The sequence below is a fragment of the Ursus maritimus genome, unplaced genomic scaffold (genome assembly GCF_017311325.1).
Source record: "Ursus maritimus isolate PB19 unplaced genomic scaffold, ASM1731132v1 scaffold_28, whole genome shotgun sequence".
In the NCBI taxonomy this organism is placed as follows: Eukaryota; Metazoa; Chordata; class Mammalia; order Carnivora; family Ursidae; genus Ursus; species Ursus maritimus.
The window spans coordinates 15,688,125-15,714,551 of NW_024425341.1; the positions used below are offsets into that span (position 1 = coordinate 15,688,125).

Genomic DNA, 26,427 nt, shown 5'->3' on the forward strand with positions numbered 1-26,427 from the left:
CTATTTTCATTTTTAAAAATTCTTTTTTCTTTTTGCTCTTCTGATTGGGTGATTTCCACTAATCTGTTTTTCAGATTGCTGATCTATTCTTCTATATCATATAATCTGCTGTTGATTCCCTCTAGTGTATTTTTCATTTCTGTTATTGTGTTATTTAGATAGATTCATTCTTTCTGATATTTTATAACCCTTTCCTGAAGTTTTCGCTGTGTTCTTCCATTCTTCTTCTGAGTTTGGTGAGCATCTTTATGACTATTACTTTGAAATCTTTATCAGGTAAATTACTTAGTCTTTCTTTTTTTAGTTGTTTTTTTTTTGTCCTGGAGTTTTATCTTGTTCTTTTGTTTGTAGCATATTCCTCTGTCTCCTCATTTTGTTTGACATTCTGTGTTTCTTCCTATGAATTAGCTGAAACAGCTACTTTTCTTGGTGTGGAAGGACTGGCCTGTATAGGAGCATCCCCTGTGTAGACTGCATGTGTCAGGCAGTTTGGTGGGTTGGAGCAGGGGCACCTTGGTTGGATGGCTAGAGCTGGAAGAAGTGTGTGTGTGTGTGTGTGTGTGTGTGTGTGTGTGTGTGTGTGTGAGATCCTGGGCATATTCACTGTGGCTGCCTTGGTGGGATGGCTAAGACTGGAGCAGATATGGGCTGGAGCTGTCCTGGGGTGTGCAGTACCAGGGCTGGCCTGGTGGGACAGCTGGAGCTGGAGTGGGCACGGGTGGGAGATCAGTCTCAGAATGTGCTGCACCAAGGCAGCCTTGGTGGTACTGCTGCATTGAGTGCAGGCAAGTTGGTCTCAGAGGGCGCCATGCTGGGGCTGCCTTGGCAGGATGGATGGAGCTGGGGTGGGTCCAGGTGGGGAGATCTGGGGCACATGGTGCCAGAGCCACCTGCTGGGGATGGCTGGAGCTGGTGTAGGCCAGGCCTGGGGTGCACTAGGGCAGCCCTAGCAGGCTGGACAAGGCACCTGGACCCTGCTCCCACTTGCATTATCAAGGTGGAGGGGGATGTAAAAAAATTGCCCTCACCAGTGCAAAGACTCTGAAAAGAGTTCCAACAGTTTTCCCTCACTTTGGCAGATGTCCTAGGGTTAGTAAATGGATTTACTTAAAAGTCTAGTTTCCCTTTAAACAGGTGCCCCCCCCCCGCCCCCGGCTCCACTGTGCCCAGTGTGATGAATCTGCCCATGGACCAGTCAGTGATATTCCTTCCTACTGCATTCCCCCACATTGGGTGTGGGGTTCCCATCATTACTTGTCTCCATCTCTTCCTCTCTGTGTGGTCCCTCTAGCATTCGTCGTGCAAACCTGCTCCATCAGCCCTAGTTCTTCTTCAGGAGCAATTGCTCTCTGTGTAGGTACAGGTACAGTGTGTCGTGGGAGAGGAGTTCAGTGTCCAGGGTCTTCCTGAACATTGCCACCTGGGACCTCCCTCTTGTACACCTCTTCTATTTCTCACAATTTGTGAGGTAGGTATTTTTTTTTTATCCCATTTTTTTTTATCCCAGGAGAATTTAAATATTGGGGCCAAGATTATTTAGTTGAAAGTGGTAGACCTGAGACCACAACCAAGGGAGACGAACTGCAGAATCTAACTCTATAATCATTTTTCATTTTCCTGATTAATGTCTGTTGAATGTTTAGCACACAGTTTGTGCCTAGAATGTAACGAGTGCTAAAAATAAAGCTGTAATTATTACTGTTATTATTTATATTGAAACAATTTTATTCTCCTATTGCCTTGCTTCCTTGGTATGATAGTGGCCAAGGTCTGAGGCAAAGCTGTTAGAAAGTTGAATAGGTGGCTGACTAGTCTGTGAAACTTCCCGCATTAGCTCTCTGTCTATAATAATTCTGTGGCAGACATGCCTTGAGTCAAATCAGCTGATTTGGCGTAAGGCTCTCTCAAACAGCCTTGTAGAATACGAATCCTCATTTTAAATCTGAGGCTCTAATGCTACTCGATGTTTCACAAATCTTACTTTCAATCAATGTTACACTTCTATGGAAGCTATAAAATATATTTCAGTGACTGGAAGCCATTCAAAAGATTATCTAGAGATTTACTACTTTTAAATTGGAAGCAGAGTAAGTGCAGTGGCTGAGCAACAGAGGCTGAATCTTCATCGCATCCTTTCCACCATTTTCTGCTGGTCTTTCCTCATTTCAATCAAATTTGACCTTTAATAAAAGATTTATGGCAATAAAAGGAGGTGAATACTCATTTAAATTTAAAATGGTTGTACTGATTTAGAGTGACAGCACACCCAGAAAGATGAGGTGATAAGCCAGGAAATACAAAGCATGTTGGAGAGAATTCTGTTCACAGAGTAGTGGGTTTGACACCTTCATTCCAACGGTGAGGTAGGGGGTCCTCATGATCTTATCCCAAAGATTATGTAGATTTGAGAATAATGATACATGTAAAACAGTTGTGCAGGGCCAAACACATAGTAAATAGTATTTTTTCCTAATCCAATTATTAGTATAAAAATACCTTGAGGGCTTTTTTTTTTTCCTAATTGGAGACTTCCAGATACCTGAAGGGATGTGTTGAGGATGACTGAAGCTCTTTTTAAAAAAGGAACAATATACAAATGACTGAATTTATATTTGTTTATAGCAATATTGTGGCTATGGGTAGAAAGGAGGCACTATTTTCTTGTTACATATCTCAGAGGAACTGGCAACGTCCAAACCTCTGTGTCTAAGGTAAGAGCCTAAATACAAAACAAAACAGAGTGGTCTGGAGTCTCTTTTGTTACTATGTAGTCTGGCCTTGACCAAAGAACTGTTTATTACATTAGGTCCTTTATTACTGAACACAATTGTTCTAATTCTTAGTTTTTATTCTGCCAGGGATGTGTGGCTGACTTGATATCTGCAAATGTGCTTGTTTGTTTTGTTTTTTTGTGTTATGGAAATTACAAGGGTCTTCTGTTGAGATGAAGCTTTCATTTCTCTTCTTGGAGTTTATACTCTGCTTTTCTCAGTATAGTGACACTTCCTTTTTAAGAATATTAAATACAATATTGGCACTGGCAATAAAAAGTGAGAAGTTTGGAATTTCCAGGGGGAAATATTTAAAAAATTTCTTTTTCCTCTGTAACACTATCCCCCCACCCCCTACCATGAAGTAGTCTACTCATTATTCATTGATTCACGGTAGAGATGCAGTAGGGAGGAAAACCAAGTAAAAAAGGTCTTTCTGAAATTGGTTTCTGAAGGCTGAATCCATTAAGGAGTTTAGACTGGGTCAATCTTCAGGAAACATCAAAAGCAAGGATAAATAAATTCTGAAGACCTGAAGTACAGCATGCTGACTATAATTAATAATAATATATTGTAGACTTGAAATTGGTTCCCAGGGTTTTTCTCAGCTTCTAAAGGTCACCTACATTCCTTGGTTTTTGGGTCCCTGTGTTTTCAAAGCCAGCAACAGTAGGTTGGGTTCTTTGCCTGCCTCACTACTCCTGTCTTCCCTTTTGTATTCTCTTTCTCTCTCTGTCTCTCTCTCTTTCTCTGCAGACAACTGAACTCCATCTTTTAAGAGTCCATGTGATTAGATAGAGTTCACCTGGATAATCCAGGATAATCTCCCTATTTCACCTTAATCACATCTGTAAAGTCCTTTTTATCATGTAAGGTAACATATATACGAGTTCTTATGATTAGGATGTAATCACTATTCATGTGGTGATTTGGGGAAATCATTCTGCCCACTACAGAGCTTTATTTTCACACTTGGTTAGTCATGTGGGATTAAAGAGAAGAGGGCTCACTTCCATTCTGTACTCAACTGCAGTGCACAAATTCTTTAATTCCAGCTTTATTTGCAGTAACCTATCTAGACCAGGGCTTCTGAATCTTGGCATTATTGAAATTTTGGACTGGATAGTCTTTGTTGTGTAGATCTGACCTGTGGGGGGAGAGGGGGAGAAGATTCTAGGCTTTTACCACTAGATGTCAGTAGTTCCTCTTCCAGTGTGACAATCCAAAACAAAACAAAACAGACCCCCAAACACCGTCAAAAGTCTTTTGCGGGACAAAATCATTCCTTATTGAGAACTACTCATTTAGATATACTTGACTAAAAAGAGGATTTTTGTTTTTGTTTTAATAAGAGATCCCCATTTCTCTTCATGTCAGTAAAATTCCATTGACATGTGCATAAGGAGATCTGATCAAAATCAACTTTTCCTCTTGTGGGACCCCCCCCGCCCAGGAGGAACACGGTTACTTTCTACTAAGCTATTAACTTCTTTCCTAGTTTGATAGATAAGAACTACACATTATTTCTTTTTTTAAATTTCTTTGTTAGTAACTTAATTAGTGTTTTTGCAAGGTAACTATAATTCTTTCATGTATTACCTATTCATAACATCTGCACATTTTTCTGTTCCAATGATTTTTTTTTGCTTATTAGTTTAATAGTTTTTGTATTTAATATATTAACTTACTCTGTAACATATGCTGTGCATATTTTTTTCAGATATTTTGGGTATTATTAATGTATTATGATGACCAATCTATCAGAACAGAAAATTAAGATCCAACCTATAAAGATATTCTGAAAGAAGATACCAAATAAAAGAATGTAAGCAACAATATGAGATAAAAAGAAAACAATTCAAAGTTAAGTTAAACTCCATTAAAATATTGAGAATCCATTCATTTGGCAGTTAGTAATTATAGAATGCTTTTTCTGTCCCAGGCACTGTGCTAGGTGCTTTGGATACAACAGTGAACATACTAGAGAACATTTTCTACCTTTTTGGAATTCACATAGCAGTGGGTGGGGACATAATAATAAAAATACTAAGTAAACTAAATGGCATGGCAGAAGGTGAAATGTACTATGGAAAAATAAGACAAAATAAACAAGGTAGACAGAAATTCTGGGGCAAAAAGGGGGTTTCAGTTTGCAATACCAAATAGCATTGTCAGATATCACTGTGAAGAGAAGATGAGAAATAAGACTTGAAAGAGGTGAAGGAATTAGCCATGTGGGTGTCTTGGGGAAATACATTCCAGGCAGAGGAAACAGCAGTGAAAGCCTGTAAGGTGGGGGCATGCCTGGCTTGTTTAAGAAACAGCAGAGAAAACAGTGTGGCTGGAGCAGAGAGAGAATAATGAGTGATGAGCCCAGTTATGTATTAAGTCTGAGGGAACCTGGAAGCCATTTCCGGTTTGGGGCAGAGAAGCAGCATGATGTGGTTTACGTTTTTGTCTAATGATTTATTTTGAATGAATGTCAGTCTTGCAAATGTTAGAAAAAATAGTACAGAGAGTCCCTGTATACCTGTTACCCAGCTTCCCTCAGTGTTAATACATTATATAGCTACAGTATAATTGTTGAAACCAGGAGATTGATGTTGATGCAATACTGAATCTACAGACATTATTTAAATTTTCTCAAATTAGAATTAATGTCCTTTTTTCTAGATCCTTTTCTACACTCACACTGCATTTATTGGTCATCAGTTTTGAAGAGTACTAGCCGTTTATTTTGTAGGGTGGGTCTCAAATTTTGTTTGATATTTTGACATTGTGCAATTTTTGGCAAGTCTCATGCAGAAGTGATGTGCTCTTCTGGGTGGATCATGTCCAGGAGTACATGATGTTGATATGTCTCATTTTTGGTGATGTTTGATGACTTGATTAAGGTGATATCTGCCAGATTTCTGTGCTAAATAATAAGTATATTGTGCGGAGAGCCTTTGAGACTATGCAAATATCCTCTTTCTTATAATACTTTCACCAACTAGACAGTATTTATTGATGATTCTTGCCAGCAGCAAATATAATGTAGTGTTTACCAAATGATGTTTCCAGTTCCATCCTTATTTTTACATTTATTGACTAGAATTCTACAGTAAGGAAGGGCTGTCCCATTTCCCCCAATTATTTAGGTATTCAATTTTTTATGTATGTATGGACTCATGGATTATTATCATCTTATTTCTCGTTTGTCCCAGATTTGGCCAATGAGAGCTACTTCAAATCAGTTTCTATGTCCTTTGGCATGCCCCATTATTTTGCAAGCATTTCCTTAATTTACTGACACTATAAGGTAGAATATAAGGATAGACGCAGAGAGATCAGGTATGAGGGTATTACAGTAATTTAGGTGAGATGAGGTAGCCTGATCTGTGGAACTTTCAACAGAAGTGAAGATAAATGGTTACATTCTAGATATGTTTTGATGGTATCACTGAAAGATTTCCTGATAGAAAGGATATGGGATATGATGAAAAGAGAGGGATTGAAGATTGTTACAATTTGGCCATGGTGGTAGAGCAGGTTTTTGGGAAAAGGTTGGGAGTTGAGTTTTGGGTATGCTCAGCTTGAGATGTTCTTTAAACTTCCGAATGGGGATTATAGTAGTCTGTTGAGGCTGCTGTAACAAAGTGCCACCGACTGGCCAGCTTAAACAATAGAAATTGATTTCTCATATTCTAGAGGCTCAAAGTTCACAATCAAGATGCTGGCAAATGTGGTTTCTGGTGAGGAAAATGGTCTGCAGATACTGTCTTCTGGCTATATCTGCTAGGCTTTTCTTTATGTGCTTTTGGAGTAAGAGAGAACAAGCTCTATTGTATGTCTTCTGATAAGGGCACTAATCTTATTGGATCAAGGCCCCACCCTTATGACTTCATTTAACCTTAATTACTTCCTTAGAGGCCTCATCTCCAAATACAGCCAAACTGGAGGTTAGGGCTTCAAAATATTGATTCTAGGGGGACACAGACATTCAGTCCATGATAGAGATTTTGAGTAGGCAGTGGAAAAATAAGTCTTACATCTGGGAGAGATGCTTAAACTGAAGATGTAAATGATACATTTGGGAGTTATGTGCATGTGGATGAGATTTATAACTGTGAGACTGATGAGACCATCAAGGCAGGGAATGTAGATAGAGAAGACAGGAGACCAAAGACTGAATCTTGAGTTTTTAGAGTGAGTCTAAGAGAGAAATTGAAGACCAAGTAAAAAGGCAGGTCTTTTGAAGAACTTTGGTGTGAAGGAAAACAAATGTGATGCTATCTAGAAGAAACGATGGCATTTTTTTACTTTAAAGATAGAGCATCAATAGAATATAAGGTGATAGAAATAATCCAGTGGTAAGAGGAAATTGATAATATAGCAAAGAGAGGAAAGCATCACCTGAGTGATATCCTTGGATAGGTTAAAGGGAATGGGTTATAGTCAACAAGTCAAATAAGTACCTTTAGAAAAGAGAAGGAATAGTTTATCTCAGGGAAAAGTTGGGACAGAAGAGTAAGTGAAGATGCTAGTTGGAGAGTCAATATAATTGTGGGAGACTGTGAGAATTCTTTTCAGATTGTTTGAATAAATTAGGAAGCCAGATCATTAGCTGAAGATGAAGATGGAGTGGAAGGATTTGAGATTTGAGGGTGGCGTGGAAAAAGTGGGATATAGTCATCTAAGTAAGTGGAGTATAAATGGACCAGAGAAAGTATAATATGATTTCTAGAAAACATTAGAGAATTTGTTCATGCTCATGAATATAAACTAAGGAAGACCAACCAACCCGATGGTGGGTTTTTCTTTGTCTAAATTCACTCACCCAAGTTCAGGTGGGAGAGTAGGCAAAGAGTGGGATTTAACCGGTATATAGTTTTGTTGGAGAAAGACAAGGAGGAAGAGCTCACTGAAGTCATATGCAGCAATGTGATTATAATAATCATGGAATCTCAATGGGGTAAAGAGAGAAGTAGGATGCAGGGGTGTTCAAAAGTGAAAGGTGGAGGTGATAATGAATTGACAGTTTTGTGAGGACTAAAGATTGTTTGAAATGGGGTCCTACAGGAATTGAGTGATAATCAAAGAATAGGAATCTTGAAATTGAGATTATGAAAAAACTATTGTTATTGCTAGTGGTAAAGTCTAGTTTTGGCCATAGGAATTACTGAAAATTGACAAGTTTGTGTGTGTGTGTGTGTGTGTTTTAATATACTCTGTAAAGAAAGAGTAGTATGGTATCACCATATCAACTTCTAGAATTTTTAGAAGGTAAGTAGCAAAAAAAAAAAAAAAGTGTATGATAGTTCATGATTTTATCCCACCTCCTTTAAAGCATGGTTTTGATGACTAGTAATGATTTTTTAAGAGCTTAATGTCATAAACAGATCCGTGGCTGATGATAGCAGTTCTGAATCTATAAAAAGGTAGAACTTTGAAAAGCATCTTAATCTCAACAAACTTTCCCACACAAACACACTTTTTTTCCCCCTAAGTTCTGAAATGTGTGGTCCCTGTGCGGGTCACTGACCATCTGGAACCTACCCAATTCATAGACATTTTCAATCTGGTTTCTAGGCAGCTCTCCTAGCAATGAAGCAATTCTTCCATGAATACAAAATGATTTATGGATAAACTGGAACTGTAGCTTTCCTGCTATTCTTCTGACCTTTGAGAATCAAATGCAAAATCCAATATCACAGACGACAGATTTTTATAGGATCAAGACATGACCTGGAATTATTTTCATTGCACTTAAGTGTTGCACTCTGATCTAGAAAATCACAGTTTGTTCAGGTCAATGGGTTTCCATTATTTCTTGCTTGATTTAACTGGTTTAAGCTCAACTTTAACTACAACTTATTCGTTAGAAAGATGTTAATTTTTAATGTGTATTTCAATAATCTTCTGATGTCACTGAAATCTGTTTATTGTAATGTTCAGTCTAGAGAACTAAGTCAAAGATAAAACTTGATTGAATTATCTCCTATCCCTTGTTCATGGCATTTCGTTTTTTTTTTTAAAGATTACTTACCTACCTATCTACTTATTTATTTATGTTCCTCTGAATCTATAACAATGCAGAACTTTGAAAACCATCTTATCTCAACTAACCATATTACAGAAAAGAAGGCAGTCTGTAATTGTTATATACACTTCACTTGCCTTTTTTTTTTTTTTAAACACAAAATCCTCTAACCGCTTATTTTCCACTTAGATTCAGACAGCCTTCTCCAGTGCATAAGATATAACACCTTGCTTCCCGAGGCTTTCACAAGAAGTTCTGGGTCCATAACTTCAACTCTCTTTCTGGTCCCCAGATTCAGCACCAGGCAAGTTAAGCTTGGCAACAATGCTCCTCGGGTAAAAGTGGCATGACATTTATATTCATTTATGCCATCATGTGATCTGTGAAGCTGAATATGTACCCGAATGAGAAACTCATAAGTCAAGTGATGCAGGAACTTAGTAGTAAATTAAAATCAGGCTGAGATGTTTCTTTGCTTTTATTAATTTTGAGAGGGTATTTAATTTTCAGGGTCTTCTCCAATCCGAAGAACCGGAGGATAGAAAGTCTTCCGTGACACTTGGAGACTTTGAACACTCTTCCTTGATCACAGTTGTAATGCCTTTGCAAATTTGTGACCAAATTTCTGGTTGTGGTTCTGGTCTCAAGAAGAAGAATATATTTAAAAAATTTTTTAGTATTTTTTTCTTTTGAGAACAGTTAGTGTCCGCTATCTACACGGTATGATTTCAGAATTCCCAGATCTCTGAAATACGTTCTCCACTAACTCCTTGTTGTCTGCTATTTTCCCATTAACTTTCTTCTTCACTGATTTAAAGCTTTATTCACAGTTAAAATACAAATGCCTGCATTTCACCTAAGTAATCATTTTGAGAGAGTGTGTCAAGCTTTGCAGCTCCTCGCCCTCTGCACAGGTTTTGAAGGAGAGCTAACAGAAAAGGTGGAAACCACTGACTCTGATGTTCTTATAATCAAACTTTCTCCTCAACTTACTAGCGTATTCAAGCCTGGTTTTCTCCCTGCTTCTTTTTTCTCCTTTCTTCCTTGTTTCCTCCCACCTTCCCTGTCTCCTTCTTCCCTCATTACTTTTGCTTTTCCTGACTCTTTTCCTGTTGCTTTTTTTTTCACTTCCAAATTTCAGAAGATTGTCCAGTATATAGCTCAGTTTTGCTGATGCTGTTTAATATTTATTTTTGTTTTTAAACGTGGTAGGCTCCTTTAATTAGCAGATCCACTTTCCCCCCCTTGCATCTCATGAAAATTGTCTTTAATATATAAATGTATTACCATTAAGCATTTGACTTTGGCGCAGGTGGTGATCTCAGGGTCCTGGGATCCAGCCCTGCACTGAGCTCCACGCTCAGCGGGGAGCCTGTTTCTCCCTCTCCCTCTATCCCTCCCCCCACTTATGCACGCTCTGTCTCTCAAGTAAATAAATAAAATCTTTAAAAAAAAAGTATATATAAATGGACTGTTTTCCCCTCTTCCATTTATAGGACAGAACACAAGATTTCCCCAGAATGGAGAACAATTGATTTTCTTTGCTGGATCATCATTAGCTGTCTGAGGTATCCATTAACTCTCTCCTCAGAGATTCACAATCTCTGTCTTTATTCTCTGCTTTTGGCCTCTAATTCAGTACTTGGCCCCATTTATTGTTTTTGTGTTATTTCAAATGTATTTATTATTTCTGTAATAGCGTTGCTTTGATCCCGTTTGTCTTTTTAGCTTTGTGATCTCATTTTTCACTTTATTCTGTTGTCTCATCCTTTCATCTTGGGTGTCTCATTTTATTGATTTCGTGTTGTTCAGGAGTTCTAAAGTACAAATGACTCATGGTGGAGATTTTTTTTTTCTCGTTCTTTGGGTAGTATTTAATTCGGTAATTACTTCGTTTTGTTGTTCCGTCTCTGTCTCTCCTCTTTCCATTTCACTGAACTTTTCCTCCTTATTTTGTTTAGAATTTAAAACAAGAATTATGTGTTTCTTGTAATTAGAAGACACTCTGGAGATGTATAAAGAAGAATTTTTTCTTTGCTGTGTACCACCGCCCATCCTTTAGGTTACTATTAATAATGGTATTTTTCTTTCTGCTACTAATATACATGTGCACCAGCATATACATGTATAAATATGCTTTTTTATTTGTTAAAAAATAGCATCCTACCTCATATACTTCTTTGAAATTTGCTTTTCAAAATTTGCTTTTTTTTTAAGATTTTATTTTTAAATAATCTCTACACCCACCAACTGAGTCATCCAGGTATCCCCCAAATTTGCTTTAAAAAAAAAAACTTAATAATTTACAATAAATCTCTTTCCAAAGCACTAATCTAGCTCATTTTTATTTTTTAAATTTTATTTATTTTTTAAAATAGGTTCCACACCCAGGATGGAGCCCAACGCAGGGCTTGAACTTACGACCCTGAGATCAAGACGCTGAGCTGAAATCAAGAGTCAGATGCTTAACAGACTGAGCCACGCAGGTACCCCTAACTCATTTTTAAGCATAGCTGCCTGATACTCGATTTTATGGATGTGCTAAATTTTATTCAGTTATACCACTATCAGGAACATTTTCTTTTTTGTTATTGTATACAGTGCTCCAGTAAATGGTGCTACATTCATGTTACCAATGCCTTTATACCTGTTGAATTGATTCTAAAAGGGGAATTAGTGGGGCAGAGAGTATGTGCATTTAGTTATTGACAGGCACAATTGGATTACTTTCCAGAATGCTCCTAAAAGTTCATACTTGCTTTAGCATTGCATGTGAGTGGCTATTTTAGATATTTTAAAAATAACCTTTCCCATGTCTATGAACTCTGATTTTTAATTTCTTACATTTTATTCTCAAATTACCCTGAGTTAATAATTAAAGTACTTTAAAAGTTACAACTTTGGTGCCAAAAGTTCTGTTTTGTTTTGTTTTTCCTGAAGTTGATTTTATTTTGGTTGATACTGGGCTTTTTTTTTTCTTTTCTTTTTCTTTTTTTCATTTTCAGGCATTTTTGAACAATTATTCAGCAAAGACTTTTGAGCACTTATTGTGCCCCAGGCGCTGTTCTAGGCATTGTGGCTACTGTCAGAAACAATACTGACAACCATGCCCCATGGAGCTTTCATCCTGGAATACAAAAAATATATAAGTAGACAAAAAATAAATATAAGAATTTGATGTACCAGGAACATGAAGAAAACAGTGGGAACTTATTCATATGATAGAGAGTGACCAGGTAGTCAGGGAAAACCTGTCTAAGGATCCTGAGACTTTAAAGAAAAAAAAAATGGTGGCTATCCATGTGAAGATCTGGGGAAGAGTGTTTCAGGCAGTGGGAAAGCAATTGTAAATGTCCTGGACAGTCTTCAGAAATCTCTGAAGAGCCCCAGACCAGAGTGTTCACAGCAGAGTGAGAAAAAAAGGGGGCATACATGAGATCAAGTAAGGAAAACTGGCAGGGGCAATGTCGTCTGAGGTCCTCTTGGTAAAGGGTTTGGATTTCACTGTGAGTGAGAAAGGAGTCCTTTGGGTGGATTCTAGGAGGGATATGACCTTTGATTTACATTCTAAAAAGATCACCCTGCCTTCTCAGTGGAGAATGCATTGTTGGAAGTTAGGATAAATCAGAATTCTTTGTAGGAAATCCAGGGCAGAGGTGAAGGTAGGGTAGTTGAGAGGTGATTAAGGTAGTTAAGAGGGTAGTTAAGAGGGTGAAGAGCCCAAGGAAAAGTGGACTAGTTTTGGGTAACTTCCTTATGGATTGAGGAAAAAATAAAGTATCCACAATGACTCCTAGGTTTTGTTTTGAATAATTTAGTGGCTGGGTATGCTGTCTACTGAGATAAGAATAGAACAGTGAAGAGATTTGAGGGAGGGTAGATGAAGAGTTCTTTGCTTTCTGAGATTTAAAAATAGTAAAAAAAAAAAAAAAAAAAAAAAAAAACCACCTGGTATTGTGGTATAGATCTGAGAGGTACCAGCACATCAGTGGTACTTGAAATGATACAATTAATTTTTGTCCACATCAAAGGATAACTTAATCGAAAATTTGCTAAAAGAGTTCTGAGTATGTGAAGTGGGGCTGGTGGATGTAAGGCTTTTTCTAAGGGCAGCAGAATGGGAGCTGGTTTTAATTTTGTTGCACAAAAGCATGAATGCTGAGGACCTTACTCTAGAGTATCGGTACTTACATTCGCTGGCCTAGTTCTCTGCAGGTAATTTATTCTACTATTGCATTATTACTAGCAAAGACCTTTTATTTCTCTCTAGAGTCTACACATTTGCTTCTACCACTCTGTGTCCAACAGATCTAAGTCCATATGGGTTAAAAATCCCATATGGGGGGAACCTTGGTGGCTCAGTCAGTTAAGCATCTGCCTTCGGCTCAGGTCATGATCCAGGGTCCTGGGATAGAACCCAGCATTGGGCCCCCTGCTCAGCGGGGAGTCTTCTCCTTCTCCTTCTGCCCCTCCTCTCTCTTGTGCTCTCTCTCAAATAAATCAGTAAAAATTTTTTTAAAAATCCCATGTGCGTAGAGACTTTTAAGCCACTTCCCTGTGCTCAGTTTCATACTTTCATGCTCTGTCAGACCATACACATATCCAGATTGTTCCAAGATTCCTGATGAGCAGGCTGATGCTCTCCACTGCTTTAGGACCCTTTGCTTCCTTTTGTCTCACACTGTATGCTTTCATTCTCATAGAATGTTTTAGAAACACCCCGTTCATGACTGGCTCCCACCTTTTCTCTTTACTGTTGATGGATTATAGCTTTATGATGCTCTTATTGTTTTTTTCAAGATCTCAAAAAGAAGAGAGAAACACTGGTAGGTAGTCAGACATCTTGAAATGGAAAACTTTAATTTTTAGATGGACAAGAATGTTTTTCCTTTATAGTTGATTCTTCATCTTTCTAAAACACATTATATTTATCTTTATTTTTTGTAGTATTTTTGCATAGTTCTCATCCCATTTTATTTAATTGTATTAGCATTTATTGTGAGCAGTACTTTGTAGAACTTCATGTAATATTTTTCAATTCTGTTAAACTTTTTCCCCGTCTCACCTGAGACATGTCAGTCTTACTCTCTTGAATGATGTACTTGTTTTTTGTTCTCCTTTCTGTATAAAATAAATATTCTTTGGTCCTGCAAATTTTCACTTCATTTAGAGATTATGATCACCAAATATGAATTTCTGAAGGTAGTATTCATTTTTAAAATCCATCTCTGCATCCCCAAAGGATCTGCCTCCAAGCTTTAAGCATAGGGATTCAAGAATGGCTTGATGAAATGACTAGCTGGACGGGGCTATGTCTCTTACTCACTTCTATAAACTATACTTGTTTATTCATTCAACCAATATTTATGGAAGAACCCTTGTGTTTCAAGCTTTGAGCACTGCTACACACTGGGGACCCGGAGCTGAACAAGACTGCCATGCCTTCTAGAAATTCTAAGAATGCTAACAGTCAGCATCTACCTTGCTTTGTGATCTGTTACATTGTGAATGTTTTTTTCTCCCAGTAGAAAGGTGGTTAAGGGTGAAAGCTATTTTATATATTTCTTTGGAAATCATTCCCTTCCCTTAATAAAAACATACATGATTACTACATTAAAGGTCTGTGGTTCCTCTTGGTCTGCGTTCTGCTGCCATCAAGGACCTTAACCTACTTACCCTGAAACAGAATGTATTTTCCATGGCTCTTTCTTAAAACCGCATTTATGGCTCTCTTATTTATATTCTTCCTCAACACTTTTTAAGTAGTAAGGTTCAAAAATATTATCCAACTAAATATCATGGTAGGGATGGTGCAAGCTGTATTAGGTAATGTTTGGAATAGGATTGTTCACTTGGACAGTGTGGAGCTGGAACAAGACAAATTCAGGGTTTAAGGCACTGATCCTCGGGGGTGGCAAAAGTGAAGGTTTGGGTTTGGGAGTGCTCTTTTAGCATTTTTGAGTAGTTCTTTCCATTTTCTTAAGCACAGAAGACCAAGACAAGAAAACACACGGTGAATGACAGAAAGTAGTGAGGTTCTGTCGCCAGTTTAGTTGTCTTCTCTTCGTTGGCATTTTGCTGTGCCCTAGATTTTTGTCTTTCTTCTCTAGTGAGACTCACAGAAGATCTATTTTTTATCTCATTGTTTTTGGTCTTTTTCTCCCTGCTGAGAATTTGGGTGTGTCATTATGTCTTAAGTTTTTATATGTATATTTTAAATTTTAAAAATAGATAGTGGTAAGGGTGGGAGCAGATTTTGAGTTAATTATACAGATTATTTCACTATGTTGTGTATGTCGGATACATGTATATATGTATCTATCTACATACACACACATACATATACACAATATGATACAACATAGTGTAATATAGTGCGCAACAATGCACAGAATCCTTCCAACCCATTAATTTAATTCTTTGATTAACTATCTAGAATTCATCTCACTAACTTATCTATAATATGTAGGAGCACTTAGCTGACAATACAAAGCAGTTGATGATATAATCTCTTTAAATAATAGGAGTGATACAAATAATAATAGATCTCATGTATTGAGTATTCATTATATGCCAGGCACAATGGCAGGCAATCCCAGATATAAAATCCCAGTAGACAAGAACAATGTACTTGAGGTCACTATATCCCCATTATATCATGGTGTCTACATAAAAACATTGAACAAAATGATCAGATTATTGTTTGAGTTTGTAGATAATTGCAAGTTTCCCATCTTTAACTTAAATCAAGAATTTTAGAAATATTATTATATCATTAGCCCTCTATACTGTTTGAAAACACATATAACAGTGGATTTTACTTATTAGATATTCAGAACTTTAGTATGATTAGGATGAAGTGTATTGTCATAGAATATTAAGTATTGATAACATTTATTGATTATTAAATATCGATAACATTTATTATTAAATATTGACCACATTTGTTGATTATTTCTTATGTGCCAGACAGTGTTGTAATAATTTTGAAGGAACAGATTTTTTTAATCTTCAAGTTAAGTATCCTTATTACCCCAATTTCAGAGGAACAATCCCCACTACAGCTATGTGGCCTGTCAATAAAAATAACATTTTGATTTTGTGCTTATATAATTTAATTTTTTTCAGTGTCCAGCATTTGCTGTTTTATTTTGGTAATGTAATGTATGTCAGACTATATTTTTATAAGAAACCAAAGGACAATATATGGGAAAAAATACATTCTCAACAGTATATGACCTCTTTATAAGGATAGTCATTGACTGAAAAGCCTCATCAGCGTAACCACTGTTTTGGTGGCTACTCTGGAATAGAAGGATACTCAGGTTCTGTTCTAGAGATACCTGAACTCGGCTGGTTGCCTCATTCAAGTTCAAGTAACTAGAGCAAAAAGTTGATCCCAGAAAAATCACACAATAATCCAAATGTTAGTGTGATCAATTTTACAAAAATAAAATAATATTATATCTGATGAAAGAATGAAAGAAAGCTTAGTCATGTATGAGATGAAATAAATTTTTTATGTGAAGTTACAGTAGAAATTTGTTGATCCAGGATTTTAACACGTGGTTCTGCTTGTTGAAAACCCTCTTGTTCTTCAAATCATTTCCTCATCTGTACAGCGGTTAGTCAGGTATGAGAACGTTGAGATACCTAGGATTTTGGAGTTTATTTGAATGTGCTGATAACTCCTAGCATATCTATGTCTCTTCTTAGCTTCAACATAAATTATTAGTTAACGATCACAGCATCCTAGAGAGTTGGGATCAAAATATTATTCTCCCTTTGTAGGTTGCTATAGGCACAGACCAGATAAGTGCCTTACTGGAGATGGCTAGAAAGCCAGGGGCAGAGAGGGAATTAGATTGTCAAACTCTGGATGCTTCATCTCGGGTTTAGTCGAGGGATTCTCACCCACTCCTATGCAGACCCTGTGGCAACTGAGGAAACAGAGATGAAGCTGAGAATCAGTGCTTTCTGGGTCTGCTTGCAGCTCTCACTGGGAATTTTAGTGTGTTTGGGAGGAGTTAAGAACCCAGAAGCCCATAAATTAACCTTTAGGTAATAATACAAACAATCCATTTTTTTTAAATTCATACATTTCTTTGAGCTGGCAGCCTCAACTCCCTAGTTTAATGCCAAGGGCCAGTACTGTGCTGAGCTTTACCAGGAAAATCTTCATCATTCTAGAAAACAGCTAAAGAAAATAAAATGACATTTTTCTTTTCAGTTAAACCTGTAACTCTGTTTACTACAGAAAAATGTAACGCTGACTGAAAAAATTCTATGATTCTGCTATATATTCTTGCAAAACTAAACTGTATTAGGTATATAAGAGGTATTAGTCAGCTAAGTGAAATTCTGCAAAAATGGAAAGACAGAGTAGTATGATAAGAGGAAAGACCGGAGGCTAACTTACAGTTACAAAATATTTATGGCTTTATACTGAAAACAAAAATCACGACTGAATAGGTCTACATATTGAGAACTCAGCTTCTGGAGTTTCACAGTTTTGAAAGAAAGTTATTAAAACATAAATTGCCTGGTATTTTCTTGACATAGGCAAAATAGCAAATTTGATTTATGAAGATTGTCAGTTGCAATAAAGCAGATCAGAACATAGTCATTTTACCTAACAAGTAATATATTGTTATAAATTCTTGTCACAACTCCAAACGTTACCCAAAGATACAGAAAGAAGCTTTCAAAATCACAAGGAAGACACTAGAGCTGACCTACTATAAATTCACCCAAAAGGAAGAAAGTGAGAGGTGATTAAAAATACAATTCTTTTTTCATTTATTAGAGAAAATACAGAAAATTTTGAGGAAAAGAAAAACTTATATCTCTTAAACCAGAGTAAGCATTTTATTGTAGTTTGTTCAGTATTTTTCTATCCATTTGTATACATTATTAAAACAAAATCATTCAGCACATCCATTTTGTAATTGTTACTTCATTTATGAATATATGGCAATGATATCCTACATTTTTCAATATTTTTCTAATGTATGGTTTAAAAAGCCTATATCTTAGTCCATCATTTGTGTTACTATAATTCATTTAATGTTTGATTAATCCTTTAGTCTTTTGATTAATCTTTGAGAATTTGATGTTTAACTTTCTCATATTCAAAAGTAAAATTGACATATATTTCAAAGGCCTATCTGATAATATATTTATTTGATCTTCACATATAAAAATATTTTATGTATCGATATTAGTTTATAAGCTTTACCACCTGAAACTCTATAGATATTGGCCCATTCCTTCCTGGTATTTGATATGGAGAAGTCTGAATTTAGTCTGATTTTTTTTTTTTTTCCTTTGGAGGCAAATCTTTCTGTCTAGTCAAGAACTACATTTATGTTATTTTCCTCACCCTTGAAATTATGAATTTCAACAGAATCACTTGAGGTTTTGTCCTTATTAGTGTTGCCTGTTAATCACTGAGACTTTTTCATCTGTAGATGCAAGGCTTTCTTTTGTTTAGGAATACGTTGTCTGTTATAACTCAGATTTATTGTTTTAGTTAAAATGGTTCCTTTTTCAAGAACACAAATTATGTTGCACATCATTTTTCCATCAACTGCATCTACTTTTCCTTCTCTCATGATTTTAATCTCTGTTCATTTCCCATATCTTGGAGGCAGCTGTTCAAATTTGTTCTACACATTACTATTCAGTTTTCAGCAGCATTGGCTTTGTTCTTCAGTGAATCTAATATTGAGTGATTCTAATCTCATGAAGATATTAATTTTGCCATCCTGCTTTTAATTTATTTCCTTTTCATTTCAACTTACCTCCTAGCCAAATTCCTTTTCATGCCAGTATGCTGTCTTAGCCTCTCATCTCAGCTCTTATTTCAAAGGTTTATCCTTTGAATTTCATTGCGAATAGGTGACAGTGTTTCTAAAATTTTATTTCCTGTAGTATCCTTTAAAGGAATCCATTCAAGAAGATATATTCTTTTGTGTTACAGAAAAATTTTTTAATCTCCATTCTGTCTTGGCATTTTTAATTCAGTCTTTGAACAGGAAGTGAATCCAGCCTAGTTGTGGCTAGTAAGCAGGGATGTTATGTCAATTAGAATTGCTTTAGTCTGAAGTAAGGGAAAGAACCACAGTGGCTTAACTGAATGGGATCTTTTATTCTCACATGACCAGACATCTAGAGCTAGGAAGTCCAGAACCAACACAGCGGGTCAAAGAAGTGGCTGAGATCCAAGGCTTTTCTAGATGCTGAACCTCCAAACCAGTGTGAGTTATTCTTATGATTGAGGAGTGACTGGACCAAATCTAGGCATAAGATTTTATGTGTGTGTGTGTGTGTGGGTGGGTGTGTATAAAATTGTATATATAATATACCCATATATACCTATATATATATACACATATAGATCATACATACCTATTATATACTAAATATATATCAATATTTTAAAATATGTAATAGGTATATAACATATATTATATTCAATAGGTATGTATACATATACACACACATACATATGTATTTATAATGGGTATCTTGAAGAGGAAAAGAACAAAGAGAAAAAGGTAGGTGTCCAGTTCTTTTTAACTTGAAAAATATATTTGTGAAAGCTCCACTCAGTACATTTCTGTTTCTGTTTCATTGCTTGGAACTGTCACTGTGTCACATGGTCACCAACAGTTGCAATGGAGCTGGAGGACAGAAGTATTTTTACCTGGTGCAGACCACCATTTTTTTAAACAAAGGATGAAGGCCAGTATTCACAGGTGCAAAGGCCTTTGCTGTTTTGAACTCCTGGTCAGTGCAGGGCTGGCAGGGCTGTCTCTGGCCACATGAGAAGACAGGTCCCAGTGAAGACAAGCAGTCTCAGGACATCTTCTCCAAAGCAGAGGACATTGCCTAGGATGGTGATTTTTTTTCCCATTATCTTTAATTTCCAATTACTTTTCTTTAAATTTTTTTTTTTACTAGTTTCAGCCTAGGATGGCGATGCTTATTGCAGCACCTTAAGTCTAGGAGAAATCATTTCCAGATTTTGCAAGTAGGATGTTAGTTTTTGGTTGGTGTGAGTTTTTTCTTCATAGATGTTTTAGTGAGAAGATAGAAGTGACTCAGGAATTTCAGTTTTTATTCAGACATAATCGTAGGAAAGATACAAAATGTGGAATGACATGGCAGTTCTTGATTACACTGGTGGTCTCTGAAGTGAAAAAAAATCCACGGGTAGATTTGAAAGTAATATTAATTAATTACCTTCTGTGTGGTAAGTGCTAGGATACATACAAAGGTGAAATCTATTGATACTGCCTTTTTTATTGCCAAGTAGAACACGTGAGATAGAAATGTAAATAATTCTACACTAAAACCTCTTTGAGGGCATTGCATATGGTTTGGTCAGATTTTTTTCTTCTAAATGTGTTTTACTTCTCATAGTCACTAAAGCTTCCTAAATTAAGCAAAACAAACTCGAATGCTATAGATAAATTCAATTATAAAGATACATATGCTGTGCTCTGGGGCACAGAGTGGAAACAGATCTCAGACCAGGTAATTTGTGGACATGGTGGCCTTTAGCTAGGCCTTATGAGGTAAGTAGGACTTGGTTAGAGATGGGAAGATGCTGAATGAGAGGGAAAGAGAGGAGGGAGGACTGGCATGAGCAGGTATGGGGTTCAGTGAAGGAAGCAACGAGAAGAGAAAGGAGGCGGATCCCATCTGCATCACGTGGGTTCTTGACCTGGTCTTTATTCTTTGGACAATATGAAGCTTTTGAAGTTCTGAGAGAAGGTATCAGGAATATGTAGGTTGAAATGGAGAAGGAGACACTGGAGACAGGAAAATGAATCCAGATATTCTACCCAGTCTCTCTGACTCCAATAGTGAGGATTTAAATAGGATGGTAAGATTATATATTAAGAAACTTTAAGTGTTCAGAATTGGGAAAATTGTAATCATCATTATGAAACACTTTCTTCATTTTCTAGGCATGGCTTCCTTTCATTCATTCATGTATTTATGTTTATGTAAAATAATGTAATATGCACTATGAACAGCAAACCCAAACTAAACAGATGGTCTTCCCCAACCACCTAGTACCCCTACTTCTTCCCAATTGATTTCTGTGGTAAACATTTCTTTATTTCCTTTTTTATATGGTTTTATTGCATTTATATGTATCTCTTAAAAAGCACTTCTTTTTTAAAAGCTGTTTCTAACTTTCTAGAAAGATATTATGTATGTATTATTTGGAGCCTGATGTCTCTTATTTAATATTATTTTGCTAAGACCCTCGACATACTTTAAAATGCAACTTCCTTTTGCATTTTTAATTATTTTTCTTTTAGTTGTGATGAACGTGATAATGACCCAATCGTATTTAAATTAATGAATTAATTTGCCCAGTTTATTTTTATTTTACTTTTTACATTTATTTATTCAAATTTTTAAAATTTAAGTTCAATTAATTAATATATAATATATTATTAGTTTCAGAGGTAGAAGTCAGTGATTCATCAATCTTATATAATACCCAGTGTTAATTGCATCATGTACCCTCCTTAATGTCCATCACTCAGTTACCCCATCCCCCCACCCCCTTCCTCTCCAGCAACCCTCAGTTTGTTTCCTAAGATTAAGAGGCTCTTATGTTTTATCTCCCTCTCTGATTTCATTTTGTTTTATTGTTTTCTCTTTCCCTATGATCTTCTGTTTTGTTTCTTAAATTCGACAGATGAGTGAAATCATATAATTGTCTTTCTCTGATTAACTTACTTTGCTTAGCACAATAGTCTCTAGTTCTATACACATCATTGCAAATGGCAAGATTTCATTTATTGATGGCTGAGTAGTATTCCCTTGTGTGTGTGTGTGTGTGTGTGTGTATAAATACCACGTCTTCTTTATCCATTCATTTGTCAATGAACATCTGGGCTCTTTCCATAGTTTGGCTACTGTGGACATTGCTGCTATAAACATTGGGGCACAGGTGCACCTTCAGAGCAATACATTTGTATCTTTGGGGTAAATACACAGTAGTGCAATTCCTGGGTCACAGGGTAGCTGTATTTTCAACTTTTTGAGGGGCCTCCATACTGTTTTCCAGGGTGGCTGCACCAGTTTGCATTCCCACTAAGAATGTAGGAGGGTTCCTCTTTCTCTGCATCCTCACCAATATCTGTCTTTTCCTGACTTGTTAATTTTAGCCATTCTGACTGGTGTGAGGTGGTGTCTCATTGTGGTTTTGATTTGTATTTCCCTAATGCCCAGTGATGTTGAGCTTTTTTCACATGTCAGCTGTTTGTATGTCTTCTTTGGAGAAATGTCTGTTCATGTTTTCTGCTCATTTCTTGATTGGATTATTTGTTCTTTGAGTGTTGAGTTTGATAAGTTCTTTATAGATTTTGGATACTAACCCTTTATCTGATAAGACATTTTAATTAGCGCAGTTTAGCTTGTTGTCACTGGGACAAATTCATTAGAAGTCTGGGTCCAAACTTAGTTTCACTTGCCATAGCCATGAAATAGTTAAATCTCTTAAATTCAACCTTAATTGAAATGTCTTTGCTACCATCCAGTAAATATCAGTTATAAAATATGAACATAGCTTTTTTCGCTATGCACGGTAGGACATTTCCTCAGATGCACCATAGTGAGACAATTTCAGCAAAATATCATAAATTTCATGAATTTGTAGTTATCAACCCCCTAATCAGAATATTCATTAAATATGTGCTAAAGTAGTAAATATTGGATGTGCCAGTTACAGAAGCGTATAAAGATGATAACTCCGGGTGATGCTTAATCTCCCAGATCAAGCAAAGCTGAGCACAGGAATTTTGTCATATTTGACTATTCAAACTTTTTTTTTTTTTTTCTGATACCACTCTAGGACAAAGGTCCTGAACTAGATGGATGTTTTTTAGTTATTCTCCATCTCTAGGAAAAATTTGGGACCTGATTAAGCAGAAAAACATGCAATTGCCTAATTTCACAAGAAAGTATACAATCTGATACGCATTTTCCCAACATTAAATCACATCATGAGGATATTTTTCCAGACATTTGTACCTGTCTTGGACTGTGGCTTTCCTTGCTACCCGACAATCTTCCAGAATTAGGGGGACCAGCTTATGCCAGTTTGCCTGGGCTTTCCAGTTTTAATACTGAAAGTCCTGCATCCCCGTAGGGGCCATACCTGTAAATGCTTTGTCAGGCACCTAGAATCATGTATAGTTAGGTCATGTCATGTATCAGTAATATACTCTCTTCTAGTGATGAATTTCAGATATATTAGATTCTCATTTACATTTTAATATAACATTTGTACTATTTCAAATTTATATTTTGTAGTATGTACAAAAAACCCTAAAATATAAATATTTAAAACCCATCTTTTTAAAACTAATTTGAATTATAGAATATTTATAAAGTCATTTTATTTTTTTTAAGTGTATATAGTAATTTGAACTAGAAAGACTTTCTCATTATGCTTTAATGAAGAAATGAGAATGATTTGTGGCTAGCATTTCAGTTGTTTGTATGCATTGCATGAAAATAATTTGTTTTAGCAATACTGAGATTGAAAGAGCTTCCTGTTTTTAATTTTCTTTCTCTAAAAGGGCTTAGAAAAACTTACTCTCTTTGAGAGGAAATAGAGTCTAGTACTTTCAAGCATGTTTCTGAAATCGAAAGTTGTGAGTACAAAGCCTGGCTCTTCCACATCCTAACTATGTGATCTTGGGCTAGTTGCTTAAGCTCATGAAAATGTCATTTCTAGATCTTAACATGGTATGATAATTAGTATTATTTAGGCTCTCTCCACACTGCTCTTTGGCGACTGCCCTCTCCTTCTCCTCCCCTCTGGGGCTGTAGCAGTGGTGGGTCGATGGCCCTGCTGGCTGCTTACTGCCCTCCTGCTGCTCCTCTCCTTTGTCAGCACCACACGCTGCCACACTTGCCAAATGCACCTACCCTGAGCTGCTGGGTACCTGGGTCTTCCAGGTGAGTCCCCTTGGTTCCCAACACGGTGTCAACTGCTCGGTTATGGGACCACCAGAAAAAAATGTAGTGGTGCACCTTGAGAAGTTAGATACAGCATATGATAATTTTGGCAATACTGACCATTTCACCATCATCTATAGTCAAGGCTTTGAGATTGTGATGAATGACTATAAGTGGTTTGCCTTTTTTAAGTGTAAAGAGGACAGACAGCAAGGTAACCAGTTACTGCCACGAAACCTTGGCTGGGTGGGTGCATGGTGTGCTGGGCAGGGACTGAGCTCATTTCACTAGAACTAAGGTAGTGGGAACTACGTCTCAGAATGTGAACATGAATACCACACTTTGAGAGTCTCCAGGAAAACTATTCTATAGGCTCTACAAATACAACCATGACTTTGTGAATGCGATCAATGCCATCAGAAGTCTTGGGCTGCAACCACATACGTGGAATATGAGATTCTTACCCTGTTGGAGATGATTAGGAGAGGTGGTGGCCACAGCCAGAGAATCCTAACGCCCAAACCTGTAGCACTGACTGCTGACATACACGAAAAGATTTTACATTTGCCAGCATCTAGGGACTGGAGAAATGTTTGGGATACCAATTTTGTTACTTCTGTTTGAAACCAAGCATTTTGTGGAAGCTGCTATGCATTTGCTTCTAGGGAAATGCTGGAAGCAAGAATCTGTACACTAACCAATAATAGTCAGACCCCAGTGATGAGTCTTAGGACGTTGTCTCTTGCAGCCAGTATGCTCAAGGCTGTGACGGTGACTTCCCGTACTTCACTGCAGGAAAGTATGCCCAAGATTTTGGGCTGGTGGAAGAGGCACATACACACCGAATCTCCATGCAAACCGGAGGAGGACTGCTTCTGTTACTCCTCCTCCGCGTACCAGTATGTGGGAGGCTTCTCTGGGGGCTGCAGTGAAGCCTTGAGGAAACGAGCTGGTTCATCATGGGCCCGTGGCAGTTGCTTTTGAAATCTGTACTACTTCCTCCACTACCACAAGGGGATCTACTGCCACCCTGGTCTGAGAGACCCTTTCAACGCCTTTGAGCTGATTAATCATGGTGTTTGGCTGGTGGGCTCTGGCACTGACTCAGCCTCTGTTTTGGATTACTGGGTTGGTAGACACAGCCGGGGCACTAGCTGGAGTGAGGATGGTTACCTCTGGATCCACAGAGGAACCGGTGAGTATGCAATTGAATGCATAGCAATGACAGCCACACCAATTCCTAAATTGTAGGGTATATGTCCCAGCATTTCATACTGACCACTATCAGTCATGAAAGGGGACTGATTTATTCACAGGCTGGAGACTGTTACAGCAGCAATTTCAAAATATTACACATAGATTCCTATGAAGATTTTTGCCTTTAAAATTAAAACTGCCTTTGATTTGAATATACCTTCCTATCGACCACTGGCCTACTTTATAGTTATGCAGTAACAAAACGCAGGATTTTGTTAGTCATTTGTAATCCAAGCATGCTGTATTTTTAAAAGTCTGTGTGAGAACACAGACTTATTTTTATGTTGTAAAAATCACAAGAAAATATGGCAATGATTATTAAATTTTTAAAAAGTTTTTAATAAAAAATAATTAGTACCATTTAAATAATTTGTTACAAAGACTAAATGAAATAATGTAAGGTGGTCATGACAGTGCCTGATACTTTGAAGTTTTCAGTATTTTGGCTGTAAGTAGCTATAAGCTAAGAGCCTAGATTTGTGCTACAGCAAGATCTGCTCTCTATATTTTTTCTGTAATGGGAATCAAGATTTCAAAAAGATTTCAAAATTAAGGATTTTAATTTTTGGCATGGGGTCTGTGTGCGTGTGTGTGTGTGTATTTGATGGCCACATCAATGGGGGACCCCAAAACATATTTGATAAAATAATTCTAGTATCTCTGGCCAAGTTCCCTTTAAAAAAAATTGAGGGGTGCCTGGGTGGCACAGCGGTTAAGCGTCTGCCTTCGGCTCAGGGCGTGATCCTGGCGTTCTGGGATCGAGCCCCACATCAGACTCCTCTGCTATGAGCCTGCTTCTTCCTCTCCCACTCCCCCTGCTTGTGTTCCCTCTCTCACTGGCTGTCTCTCTCTCTGTCGAATGAATAAATAAAATCTTTAAAAAAAATAAATAAAAAAAATTGAGAGAGAGAGAGAGCGCATGTGTTGCCAGGGGGACGGGGAAGGGCATAGGGAGAAAATCTCAAGCAGACTCCCTGCTGAGTGGGAGCCTGACCTGGGGCTTGAACTCAGGACCCTGAGATCATGGCCTAAGCTGAAACCAAAAGTTGGAGGCTTACCTGACTGCGCCACCCAGGTGCCCTCAAGGGCCCTTTTAATTGAGAGTCCAGGTAGAAACAGGACATCTCACTTGAGGGTAGATTATTTCTTCTATAATCCATTGTCTTCAGTCAGATTTTTCTCAGAAGATGGGGCTAGAGGCAATACATTGACTAGGTTTGCTCATGTTCACTCTTATTGTAGGTATGTTTTACTAAAGTAAATGTTGGGTTTTTAATTGGTTTCAGAATGATTTAATCAGTGTTTTTGCTCCAGTCATAAAGAACACTCTGTGATAGGCTTGCCATCTGTTCAGGATAAAAATGAAATCCCCTTTGAAGAAGT

General features: G+C 37.1%; 1 pseudogene; it reads left to right on the plus strand.

The window, feature by feature from the left end:
• Window positions 1–622: 622 nt before the first annotated feature.
• On the plus strand, window positions 623–25,038 carry LOC103681371 (annotated as a pseudogene).
• The last annotated feature ends 1,389 nt before the right edge of the window (window positions 25,039–26,427 follow it).